General features: G+C 48.9%; 1 non-coding gene across 1 annotated transcript; it reads left to right on the top strand.

The window, feature by feature from the left end:
- Positions 1 to 13,041: 13,041 nt before the first annotated feature.
- TRNAR-UCU (transfer RNA arginine (anticodon UCU)) lies at positions 13,042 to 13,130 on the top strand. Its single transcript is given in 2 exon segments — positions 13,042 to 13,078; positions 13,095 to 13,130. It is a non-coding gene; the product is annotated as a tRNA-Arg (tRNA).
- Positions 13,131 to 13,512: the final 382 nt, after the last annotated feature.

The raw sequence follows: 13,512 nt of genomic DNA, 5'->3' as shown, positions 1-13,512 counted from the left end.
GTTTATGTTTGCTGCAGGCAATGCTTGTGATCGAGAAATTAACAGTCAGTGGATGTTTGAATCAGTGGGTGGGTGGAGTTGAGTGTAGACTGCCTAGTCCTGTTTTTTTATTTCACGTAGTATGCTGCGCCCTCCATTGTCGCACAGTGACGCTCCACAGAAGCCCTGCCACAGAATCTAACCAGAACTTTGTTTCTGGGAAAAAAGTTAAACGTGGCTAGATCACTGTTTGAGAGAGCCCTTCCACCAGAAAATTAGAGTGCAACAGTCACCGTCAAAGAAAGGTGGTGGCTCGGTGTTGTGTGTGTGTGTCTGGCTCTGTGTGTGTCTGGCTCTGTGTTTGTGTCTGGCTCTGTGTGTGTGTCTGGCTCTGTGTGTGTGTCTGGCTCTGTGTGTGTGTCTGGCTCTGTGTGTGTGTCTGGCTCTGTGTGTGTCTGGCTGTGTGTGTGTCTGGATCTGTGTGTGGCTTTGTGTGTGTGTGTGTGTGTGGGTGTGTGTGTGTGTGTGGATGTGTGTGTGTGTGTGTAGCTGTACGTGTGTGTGGCTGTGTGTGTGGCTCTGTGTATGTGTGTGGCTCTGTGTGTGTGCGGCTCTGTGTGTGTGTGTGTGCCTCTGTGTGTGTGTGTGTGGCTCTGTGTGTATGGCTGTGTGTGTGTATGGCTCTCTGTGTGGCTCTGTGTGTGTGTGTGTGTGTGGCTCTGTGTGTGTGTGTGTGGCTCTGTGTGTGTGTGTGTGTGGCTCTGTGTGTGTGTGTGGCTGTGTGTGTGTGTCTGTGTGTGTGTGTGTGGCTCTGTGTGTGTGTGTGTGTGGCTCTGTGTGTGTGTGTGTGGCTCTCTGTGTGTGGGTGTGGTACAAATGCAATAGGTCTCGTATTTGTGAGAGATAAAGCTATTGGGATTGTAAATGACAATGCCATTTATTTATCTGTTTTCAAAACCAACACATTAATAAAAAGTTTGTCATGTACAATGCCAATAGCTCTAACTTTTCCGAAAGCTCACCTCAAATACAGAAATACATGGGGAAGCAAACCTGCTCCCTACCTACTTCAGATTTGCCACTTAGTGGACGTACATTGCCAACAGATGCCCTGAGTAATGTGTTTGCTGTGCCATGGGGCTACTGCAGTCTAGCCTTTCAATTACTTTAGTGCAACAAGAGGCCCGCTAGAAAGCATTTCGGATTCATCAAACAGATAAGATGTCTGAAAATGTACTCCGTTTTGAGAAAAAAAGGGCTTTCAAACCAAACATGTGAAACTGAAAGGTTTTATGTCTACCGTACATTAGGCTGTATTTGATAAAACTGCGCCTGAACTTTGTATTAAAAATATCTTACTTTAACATCACTATTTCACTTCAAAACTCTGTGATTGTACAGGTTTATCAGAGCCAGCGACGTAAAGACTACAGGCAATTTTTATTGGGTCCCAGAGGCTGACCCTGAACCAGTCCCGGACTGGCCGTAGCGGGCACCGGATAATCCCCTGGTGCGCCGCACGGGTGGGGCCTGTTTTGGGCCCCTGGGGGCCGTTTTTGTTACAGGGCCGTTTTTGCAGCGGCCCTGTAACAAAATCGCCCGAAAACTGGCCCTGGCAAAGAGCTCGGCGGTGCCCCCAAGCCCCGTGAGGGGGAGGAGGGGCGGCCAAGCACTTTGCCAGAGCCAGTTTTGGTTCTCAGTCCGGCCCTGCCCTGAACGCCCAGAAATGTTGTGTCTCCTAAACCCCTGGCCCTACACTAGGCCCCTGATAAAAATGTGCATCACCTTGAGGGCTGTCAGCAGGGCCGGTTTGGGAACCCAAAGCAGCCCTGGCAATTTTGTGGACCAGCACCCCCTGCTCCATTTGTTACTAGGAGCCGATATAGCAGCACCACTGTAAAACCGGCCCCCCAGTAACAAAAACAGCCCCCACCGCTGCAAATTCGGCCCCCACCCTTCCAGCCGCCCGGGAAAACACCCGATGCCCACTACGGCCAGTCCAGCCCTGGCTGTCAGTAATCCCAAGCGAGAAGGCACAGAAAGACGAGCCTCGGCTGTACAGAAAGCTGTTCCACGACAAATGGATGAACATTTCGATCTACTGTGATCACCTCCCTTCAGGTCATTATGAACACTGCATTCAGACTTGGACTTTTATGTGATGGCCTAATGCATTCTGGGTATTGTGGGAGCTTGTTTTGCTTCCATTGAACTAATCAGTCTAACGCGTCAGAAATCAATGACTTGTAGGTGAAAAGTTCATGACTAGAGGCAGTGCCAGAAATGGCCTGGAGTGAGGCAATCTCTGTACTTCAACCCCAGCGTCAATGCCTTTGACATCCGAATCCACAATGGAAATGGACTTTCCCACGTCAAATGTTCTTTCAATGTGATGAGCTCAGCCTGTTTCTGCAACATTACTTTGCATTTTCTATAAACTTGTCTGTATAATCTCGTTATAAATGTGTATTTAAAACGTTTTATCGCCCATTCTGGCTCCATAAAGCTTGACATCAAGAGCAATAAAATTGATTGGCAGCTTACAAAGAGCGTATACGTGAGGCCGGGGGCTGCCTCGGGGAAGATCCCGAGACAACTGGAATAAACACTTCTCTATACCGATGGAGGACTAAGGGCGAACCTTAACTGCGCGCAGTTTTAGGACAGGATAACGGGTTTACTAAGAACAAGACGCCTCTTGTGATACCAGGGTGCAGCTGCATTTTAAACGTATTGTGTGAACTTTGGGCCTCATTTATGAAAAGTGACGCATCGCTGCGTGAAAACAGCGATGCGTCACTTTTCATTGCGCCCTCCTTGCGACACCAATGATGCGTCATATTTACAGTATGACGCATCATGTCACAAGGAGTTACAGATACGTCAGTATTTCTGACGTATCTGTAGGTGCAAAAGTGACGCATTGCTGGAGTGTGTCTCAAAAGTGACGCAACTCCAGCAATGTGTCCTTTCACATGGGGCAAGCCCCATATGAAAGGGCTTGTGTCAGTCTTACGCCTGCTGTGAGGCAGGCGTAAGATTTTGACGCATTTGAGTCCTAGAATTGGCGCAGTGAAATCTCATATATTTCACTGCGTCATTTCCGTGACCCTTTCTTGCGTCAAAACGTCCCCCTTGCATACATTATACCTGGCACAGGTATAATATTGCGCAGGGGTTTACAAAGTGACGCATCTACCTAGATGCGTCACTTTGTAAATTTGGTGTAACAAGGCACATTTTTTACGGTGCTAGTGCCTCACAAAAAGTGACGCACCGGCGGCGTAAAAGTGACGCACGGCCTCATAAATGAGGCCCTTTGTGTTTAAGAAATAACAATTTTTACAAAAAAAAGTCTCCCACAAGACACTCGGTAGCGCTCACGTCTATGGCGTAACGCAATATGATGCCCCCCGACGCAGCCCAAGGTGAGGATCCCGAGAGTCTTCCATATCACACAGATATTATTTGACCTTGGACGGAATGGGGCCCCCTTGAAGGTTTCGGGGCCCCCTGAAGCCTTGCCCTACTCGCACAACAGGAGCTACAGAGGCCTGAATTACACCCCTGGCTCACGTATTTCTAGCTGTTCCGGATATGGGCAAAATATCCTCTGTGGTTTCCGATTTGTGAACCGGGCATGAACGCGCACTGAGCAATGCTCTACAGGTTAAAATAAAACACAGAATACCATCATATAATGACAGCTAACTTTTAGGCTCAACAAGTGCACAGCCTGATGCAAAAAATCTTAATATAGCACCAAGAGTGACCATGGGGCAGATTTACAAGCCCCTCGGGCCACCCTTACATCACTTTTCCCATGTAAAAAATGACGCAAAAGTGGCGCAAGGGGCTTGTAAATCTGCTCCCACGTGTTCACTGTTACCCGATCCTTGGTATCCAGTCCTGGCTTTCCTCTAACAACTAAGGGGCAGATTTACAGGCCCTTGTGCCACTTTTGCTTCACTTTTAATATGGAAAAAGTGACACAAAAGTGGTGCAAGGGGCCTTTAAATCTGCCCCCTAATTGTTTTCAGGGTTGTTAGCCAATTTGGTTGAATTAAACTGAACCAAGAGTGCACTGTAACATAATGCATTGGTTGCTTAAGTAAATGCACAGGACTAAAGGCGTTTGGGCTTATTAACAAGCCCCGAGCGGCACCAGAGCGGCATTTTTTTTACGCTCCGATGGCGTTCTGTGCTGGCCTATATTTACAAGGCCAAACAAAGCCACTTTTCGTGGCTTTACATGGTCTTGTAAATTTGGCTCTCATTCATGCCACGCAGTATCCTGCTTTAAAGGTGCGTGTCATGAGTGTTGCTGTGGGTGTTACCAAGCAACATCCATGTTTTTTTGGCACTGCCCCAGATTTACAAGGATTGGCAAATTTGAGGCAGCACCAAAAACTAACGTACTTACTTTATTATACAGTTAATGAAAACCGTAATGTGCAAACATAACAATACATAATAGAATAAAATTTTAAAATGTATAAGATCGAGATCAGATTCTTAATGCTGAACATTATGCACCAAAAACTAACGTTTTTCATGGGGAGGCGTTACAGTGGGGCAACTAGGAGAAATACTTCTATTTCACATTGTTTTTTGCCCTATTTGTGCTGCATTCCTAAAATTGGTCCAGGCAGATCACATATATTGGCTCAAGTCCAATTGTTTAGGACGGGTAAAATGTGTCTGCTCAAGTCACAATCTTTTCCACTGCTGCAGCGTTTGCCTTTGACTGCGGGTACAGGCACTGATTCAGTTGGGTATAAGTCTGCCACCCGGCTGTGATTTTTTTACTGGCCCGTCCTGTATTTTTAAGCCCATCCTGATATTCAGAATATTGGGAAAAGCAGTGAAATCTAAAACTTTCCATTTCTGAAACAGAAACCTAAAACAGAAACCACATATAGAAATGAGTTTAAAATTATTTAAGAGCCATCTAAATTGTTTCAGAATGGCAATTGGAGCAAACGGGATAAGTGCCATGTTACAAAAGAATCCTGACAATTTTACACTATCTATTTTTCATCTCTTAGTTCTTGGCTAAATGGCCTGCATTTTTATCTAAGAATGGTGGCAACCCCAGTAGGGATTCTATTGCTCAACATCACTTTCTCACTGCATAAAATTCTAAACTCCGGGAGTGACTCACAGGCACACTGCAGTCATTCATTCAGACTTTAAAAAGCTCCCATGCTCCCTAATACAGGGGCACCTGCCATACGCTCCTCCCCCACTGACACACTGCACTCACTCACTCTTCTCTGACAGTTCAAGATACAGAAATCCTAGTTAGAATGAAATAGGAAAGGTGACTGTGCACCACCTCCTTCCATGCATTGCAAATGCACCCAACAGTGTCGCTGTGTCCTTGTTGGGCTAACAGTTTAAGAAACTTAAGAACGTCCCTATACCAGTCATCATTACAACTTAGGATAGAGTCCTATCAACCACCTAGACAACTTAGGGTAAGGTCCTACCAGCCAACTAAACAACTTAGGTTAAGGTCCTACCAGTCATCTAGACAACTTCTTAGAACTCAAGAGCTCTAAGAAGAACTGCCGAGCCCTAGAGAAAGCCTGGCGCAGAGACCCGACAACAGACAACATGGCCACCCTCAAACACGCCACCCGTAAACACCACCAGCTGATCCACACCACCAAGAAAACCGCATTTAAGGAACGACTAGACAACAACGCCCACAACAGCAAGGAACTCTTCAACATCATCAAAGAGCTCTCGAACCCTAGCGCCGGAAACAACGACATCACCCCATCACAAGACCTCTGCGACTCGCTCGCCTCGTTCTTCCACAGCAAGATCGCAGATATACACAACAGCTTCAGCACACAACCGACGAACCCTACGACCGCACCAACGCCCCCCACCACCACCCTCCGCGCCTGGACTCCGATCAACACCGAAGACACCATCCGCACGATGAACTCCATCCACTCCGGATCACCAACCGACCCATGCCCTCACCACGTCTTCAACAAGGCCGACTCCATCATCGCACCCCATCTCCGGGACGTCATCAACGCCTCCTTCGACACCGCCACCTTCCCAGAGAGCTGGAAGCACGCCGAACTCAGTGCCCTACTGAAGAAACCATCAGTGGACCCCACCGACCTCAAAAACTACCGCCCCATCTTGCTCCTTACTTTTCCTGCCAAAGTCATCGAGAACACCGTCAACAGACAGCTGGCCACCTTCCTCGAGACTAATGGATCCCTCGACCACTCGCAGTCCGGTTTCAGAGCCAACCACAGCACCGAGACCGCCCTCATCGCAGCCACCAATGACATCCGAGCCCTGCTCGACAACGGGGAAACAGCGGCACTCATCCTCCTGACCTCTCCGCAGCATTCAACACGGTCTGCCACCACACCCTAGTGCAGCGCCTCAGCACCATGGGTATCCAGGAGAAAGCACTGGAGTGGATCATCTCCTTCCTCGCCGGAAGAACCCAGAGAGTCCGCCTCCCCCCGTTCATATCAGAGGCCACCGAAGTCATCTGCGGCGTACCACAAGGATCATCGCTCAGCCCCACGCTGTTCAACATCTACATGAGCCCCCTCGCGGCCATCGCCCACCAACACAACCTCAACATCATCTCGTACGCCGACGACACCCAGCTGATCCTCTCCCTCACCAACGACCCCGCAACCGCCAGAACCAACCTACACGAAGGGATGAAAGACGTAGCCGAGTGGATGATGAACAGCCGCCTGAAACTGAACTCGGATAAGACGGAAGTCCTCATCCTGGGATCATCACCCTCCGCCTGGGATGACTCCTGGTGGCCCCCTGCCCTGGGCAGCGCACCCAAACCAACGGACCACGCACGCAACCTGGGCTTCATCCTGGACTCCTCCCTCTCGATCACCAGACAAGTCAACGCCGTCTCCTCGTCATGCTTCAACATCCTACGCATGCTACGGAAGATCTTCCGGTGGATCCCCACCGAAACCAGGAAGACGGTCACCCAGGTGCTCGTCACCAGCCGACTGGACTACGGTAACTCCCTCTATGCCGGAACCACAGCCAAACTTCAGAAAAGACTCCAGCGCATTCAGAACGCCTCAGCACGACTCATCCTGGACATCCCCCGACACAGCCACATCTCCGGACACCTGAGAGACCTGCACTGGCTCCCCATCAGCAAGAGAATCACGTTCCGACTCCTCACCCACGCACACAAAGCTCTCCACAACCAAGGCCCCAGATACCTCAACGACCGCCTGACCTTCTACACTCCCACCCGCCAGCTACGATCAACCAGCCACGCCCTCGCCGCCGTCCCCCGCATCCAAAGAGCCACTACGGGAGGAAGATCCTTCTCCTACCTGGCGGCCAAGACGTGGAACTCCCTCCCCATCCACCTCCGCCTGACCCAAGACCACCTCTCCTTCAGGAAGCAACTCAAGACCTGGCTGTTCGAGCAGTAGCGGACCCCCCCACTCCCACCCCAAAGCGCCTTGAGACCCTCCGGGTGAGTAGCGCGCTATACAAATGCTTGATTGATTGATTGATTGATTGATTGATTGATTAAGGTCCTACCGGCCAACTAGACAACTTAGGGTATTGTCCTACCAGCCAACTAGACAACTTAGAGTAAGGTCCTACTAGTCATCTAGACAACTCAGGGTAAGGTCCTACCAGCCAACTAGACATCTTAGGGTAAGGTCCTACCAGCCACCTAGACAACTTAGGGTAAGCTCCTACCAGCCAACTGGGCAACTTAGGGTACAGTCCTACCAGGCATCTAGACAACTTGGGTAAGGTCCTACCAGCCAACTAGACAACTTAGGTTAAGGTCCTACCAGTCATCTAGACCACTCAGGGTAAGGTCCTACCAGCCAACTACACAACTTAGGGTAAGGTCCTATCAACCACTTGGACAATTTAGGGTAAGTTCCTACCAGCCATCTGGACAACTTAGGGTAAGGTCCTACCAGCCATCTAGACAACTTAGGGTAAGTTCCGACCAGCCAACTAGACAACTTAGGGTAAGGTCCTACCAGCCAACTAGACAACTTAGGGTAAGGTCCGACCAGCCAACTAAACAACTTAGGGTAAGGGCATACACTCTGGTAGCCTATCCCAGTTTACCTTAAACCAGGCGATTGCCAGCGCACGGCCTTCAGCATTCTCCTCAAACCCTGCACCATGCCAACTCAAGTTAGAGCACCTTCAGCGACTGGGCCCTGCAAGTGACTACATCAGTCACAGAGAAGCACCAGTATGTGATCTGTCTGGGTGCCCCATTTGCCACTAATTTTCCCTACACCGTCCTTGAAAAAAAACTGCATGTAAAGTTGCTTTTAAATTATAACACCCACCACAAACATTGCCTTTGTCAGCCCAGTCAGTTAAAAGGACCTGGCAACTATAATCCTGGTAATAGAGTGATGTCACATGGGCCCATGTTAGGGGAGTCATAGACGCTTTTCATCGCACTATTTTAGGTTTCGTTTTTAATTTACTGACTGTAATTCACTGTACAGCAAACCGCCTTGTGTACAATACACACGGTCTGTGTTACAGTGAATTCTCACCTACTGGTGCTCGATTCAGCACTTACGTGGTTTGGTTTATTAAAGCCAAGACAGGCAGCCTCGCACAGAACTGCATGTGTTTTAATCGTTTTTTCATGCTTGTTTCCTTTCCAGTTGTTTCAGGGGAGTGGCACTATTCATTAATCTTTAGCTTTTTAATTTGGACGTTACCTGTCCACGCGGGTTTCTAAAACCTTCAGCTTTCCTGTTTTACTGCAAGATATTCATGTGGACCTCATTGGTCGAGTTCGACATTGTTGTGACGGTGATGTCACACCCTATTTTCTGGATTCAACATCAGTTTGTTAGTCATCACCACGAGTTATACCCATTTGCTTGCTTCGAATATTTGACTATAAGTTGTGTTATCAATTTCAGTACATCCCCCCCCCCCCCCCCCCCGAGGAAGGACCTTATAGGCCCGAAATTCATTGGTGACGTTGCTAGCATTTGGCTGATTATTCAACGACACTTTGATAACATATGGATCCTTCATATGACATCAGAAATATGGAGAACAACCTAAATCTATTGCAATTGAATACAAACAAGTTTCAATAATTTAAATAGAAATTAAATAAACAAATTGAAATAGTGGGTTAGGGAATTTATCTGAGTAATAAACCTGAGAGGCCTATAAAATGGCTGAGCACCCCGGGACTTATCTCAAAGTGTTGAGAAAAAACAATCCACCCATCATTGAGTGTTCTAAAACAGAGAACACCCGAGGCAGCACACCCAAAAAATGTTGGAACCCGAATACCAATTCCAGTACTTATGGGAGTGCACAGAACTCCCACTGCTACCTATGTCTGTGGAACCACTAGGTAGCGGATAGAGATGGCAGGGGCGGCTCTAGGCTAATGGCGGCCCTGGGCAGGGAGCGTAGGTAGGGGGCCCCGGAAGAGGGGTCCGGGCTGGGCGGTGCGCGGAGGCCAGTGAAGGGGGGGGGATCAGCGTGTTTGGAAGTGGAACAGGTCACCAAATCCCTGCCAGTGGCCACCACGCAAATATGTATCCATCCTCAGAGGATTATTATATTAAGGATATATATTGTTGTGGTGGCCCCTGGGGTTTGGCGGCCCTGTGCAGGTGCACAACTTGCACATGCCTAAGGCCGCCCCTGGAGATGGATAGGGTGAGCTAGGGAGATCCGAGGGGGGGGGGGGGGGGGGGGGCTAAAGCTGCAACCAGGGCAGCAACCAGGGATTTAGCAACGACTGGCTTGAAAACACAAAATGGCCTAGGCATAGAGCCCCATGAATGAGAACAAAATATAGGCATGTAGGTTGCATCATACACTGGGTTTTAATAACCTGGGCAAATGGAATCATGGGATTCTGTGGCCGCAGCATTTTCCAGAAAATACGGATTTGCCGCATTTTCCACATAAGTCATTATCTGCTGCATTATTTGCAGCTCTTAAAAAAAGTATTTCTACCTCAAGGCTCAATCAAGCAGATCAAAAGTTGCTTAAGACACAACAGCATGTCATGCCACGCAGTGGGAAGCCCTTCATAAAGGGAGACAGGTCACCTATCACTGGCTTATTGCTGTATTTGAGTGTTAAACAGGTGCTAGTGAAGTAAAACCTTTACCGACGCAGTGTTAACATGCGTGTAAGCAAAAATGACAACTACTGAACTGAACTGACAAATGATAAATTAGTACTATCACAAAATGTGCCACATTACGCAGCATAGTCTCCCTTTTATTACAGCGTTATTTAGTCAACCTGCCGCATAATTTGGTCCTCCCCGTCGGATAATTCCATAGTGCCCACACCGTCATCCGCTTCCCCCCTGCATTTTATACACTTGCCCATATAATGATTACACAAGACACATTATTATGGGTAGAGAACTGCTGCAGGTTTATTTTCATACAACAAAAGTGGACATTTTTGTGGGTTATCTTACGGGCGATCCAGGGCAGGCAGCCCCTCGCTGCCCCGCCCGCCTTATGAGCCAGCCGGCACGGTGGGTCGACGCCCAGACAGTGCAGCCTTTGCTGATCCCCTTACGGATCACGTCATCATGTCTTATACTCCCGCCCCCCCCTTTCAGGGCGGAGCGTGGTGTGGCACACCCCCAGTTGGTAAGGCCCCCCAACCTCCCGAAGGACTAACGGGGCGCCGTCGCGGTTTTCCCGGAACCTCCCTGCGGCTCCAGGTCTTTGGCTCAGGCACCCTTACTGTGCCAGGCAGAGGTACCCTTACTGTACCCGTCTGCCACAGAGGTACCCTTACTGTACCAGTCTGCCTCCAGATGGCCTTGTAACTCCACCTGCAACACAAAAGAAAACATTAGAACATCCAAATCAGCATGCCACCTGTCAAGCTGCTGGGTACGAGGACAGGGTGGGTGCAGCGAGGCAGGCAGGCGCAGGACAACCAGCACCGAGGCCGGACAGGGGCAGCCGGGAGGGCAGACGACCGGAAAAGAGGTTGTATGCAGGGCTGCAGGGGCCTAAGTACCCGGCCCGCCCCCAACGCGCCCTCCCCCGGATGCACGTCACTGGTGCACCCAGCAGGGGGAGGGGCAGGTGCACTGCCCGAGCCTCCCCCTCCCCGAGGACTGACGGAGGGGGGGGGCTCCGACTAGTGGGACTAGGGAGCTGCCCTGCTGATGTCCCCCTGTGGGGGATGCGGGTAGCGGCATAGTGCCCACACCGTCATCCGCTTCCCCCCTGCATTTTATACACTTGCCCATATAATGATTACACAAGACACATTATTATGGGTAGAGAACTGCTGCAGGTTTATTTTCATACAACAAAAGTATGACGTTTTTGTGGGTTATCTTACGGGCGATCCAGGGCAGGCAGCCCCTCGCTGCCCCGCCCGCCTTATGAGCCAGCCGGCACGGTGGGTCGACGCCCGGACAGTGCAGCCTTTGCTGATCCCCTTACGGATCACGTGATCATGTCTTATACTCCCGCCCCCCCTTTCAGGACGGAGCGTGGTGTGGCACACCCCCAGTTGGTAAGGCCCCTCAACCTCCCGAAGGACTAACGGGGCGCCGTCGCGGTTTTCCCGGAACCTCCCTGCGGCTCCAGGTCTTTGGCTCAGGCACCCTTACTGTGCCAGGCAGAGGTACCCTTACTGTACCCGTCTGCCGCAGTGGTACTCTTACTCGCCATTCTGGCGTTGGGCTTGAGCATAAATTTCCTGGTGCATGCTTGCAACCTTAGGTAATCACCTTAGTTGTGTGGGCCCCCAGCCTGACAGCAAGCTTGGCTAAGGCCCCCATTGAAATCACCTGCCTGTGCACGCCCATCCAGCTATTACCCTAGGCGTCCTGCCCCTAGCTCCGGCTCCGACTAGAGGGACTAGGGAGCTGCCCTGCTGATGTCCCCCTGTGGGGGACGCGGGCAGCGGCAGTAGTCCTGGTAAGAACATTTCTGTTACATCAATCTACTCTTCCCTATTGACACCGAATGGATTGAAATACAACAAATGTGTCTGGAATGACAGATTTTCATAAAATTGGGTCTCCATAAATTGTATGACAAATTTTTGAGACGTACGAACAAAATGTTTAACTTTGCATAGATTTGCAGGACAAATCCCACCCAAGAAGCAAATTAATTGGCCTTAATGTCTTTGTTTTCTAACTGTTTTGTTCAAATAAAAAGTCCTGACAAACTAAGCGTGTCAGCACATTTGAAACTTAAACCAGCATTATTCTTTCTAATGTCAGAGGTCCTCTTAGACTCAGCTAATTGGCCCGGGGGTTCTCTGAGACTTTGGCCTTTGACCTCCGAGGTCATTTTGAATGTTGGCTCCTTTTTAAGTCACCTTAATGGACATTTTGGAATTTGGGGTTTGCTGAGGGAAGGGAGTGGGATATGGTTTGGGGGCTGGGTGTTAATAAAACGCATGAGAGGAAGGAGTGGGCAGTGGTAAGGGGGAGGGAAAGCGTGAAAAGGACAGGGAGAGAAAGTGTCGACAAAGGATAAGTAGCAGGAGAGATAATGTGAAAAGGGAAATAAGAGGGAGAGAAAGTATGGACACTAGTATAAGGGGGGAAAGTGGAAAGACAGTGTGCAAAATAGAACAAAATATGTATGAATGAGAGTGTGGGTGTGTGAGAGTCAGTGGTGTGTAAGTGTGTTTGTGAGAGAGAGAGAGCGCGCGCATACAGTTGTTTCGCTTATGCAATACCACCTTCGGAACACACGAGGGAACGAACCTATGCATATACACTCCCGCATTTAAAGATTATTTATGTCCATATGTAGGGGAAAGGGAGATAGTTCTACACATACCCCATTTCCTTGTAGTTTTCCTTCGTTGAAAGCGTATAGACTTTTTTGAGCTATGTCTGATGGCGGACAGAGAACATTAACATGATTTACGAATTATTCATGTATAGGGAAAGCCTTGAAAACAGTTGCAGCTTTCGCCACAAACACAAAGCAGATATAATGGCTATAAATTGATTGTTCGATCAGTCAAAGTATCTTTTGCTAACCTTGTGTGACAGGTGGCTCTGTGGCGCAATGGATAGCGCATTGGACTTCTAGTGAATTGGTGGAGACATTCAAAGGTTGTGGGTTCGAGTCCCACCAGAGTCGCGTTTTATCTCAAGTTTTAAAGAAAGTATATAATACTTGACCCCAATACTCTGCATTACGTCTGGGACTGACGCATACCATTTAACACAACAAACTGACACGAAAAGTAAATAACAAGCACTTACCCGTTGTACGTACCAGACAACTATAAGCCCCCTTTGAAACATGACACACCGCGATTATTTTGATCGAGTATGAATTTTGAGTCCGGCACTGACACCTTCTGGCGGTTCAGAGAATTGCTATATTCAAGTATAGTTGATCGGTTAAATCTAAAATGTATATTGTTTGCCAAATAATTCACCTTATCATATGAGAAATTAAATCGCGGAGGCAGAATTGAAACTTAGGAATGTATTAGCACAACTTATGCCCAAAGTTT

This window comes from Lissotriton helveticus, chromosome 9, assembly GCF_964261635.1.
Source record: "Lissotriton helveticus chromosome 9, aLisHel1.1, whole genome shotgun sequence".
In the NCBI taxonomy this organism is placed as follows: domain Eukaryota; kingdom Metazoa; phylum Chordata; class Amphibia; order Caudata; family Salamandridae; genus Lissotriton; species Lissotriton helveticus.
This window is presented reverse-complemented; position numbering and strand designations above follow the sequence as displayed.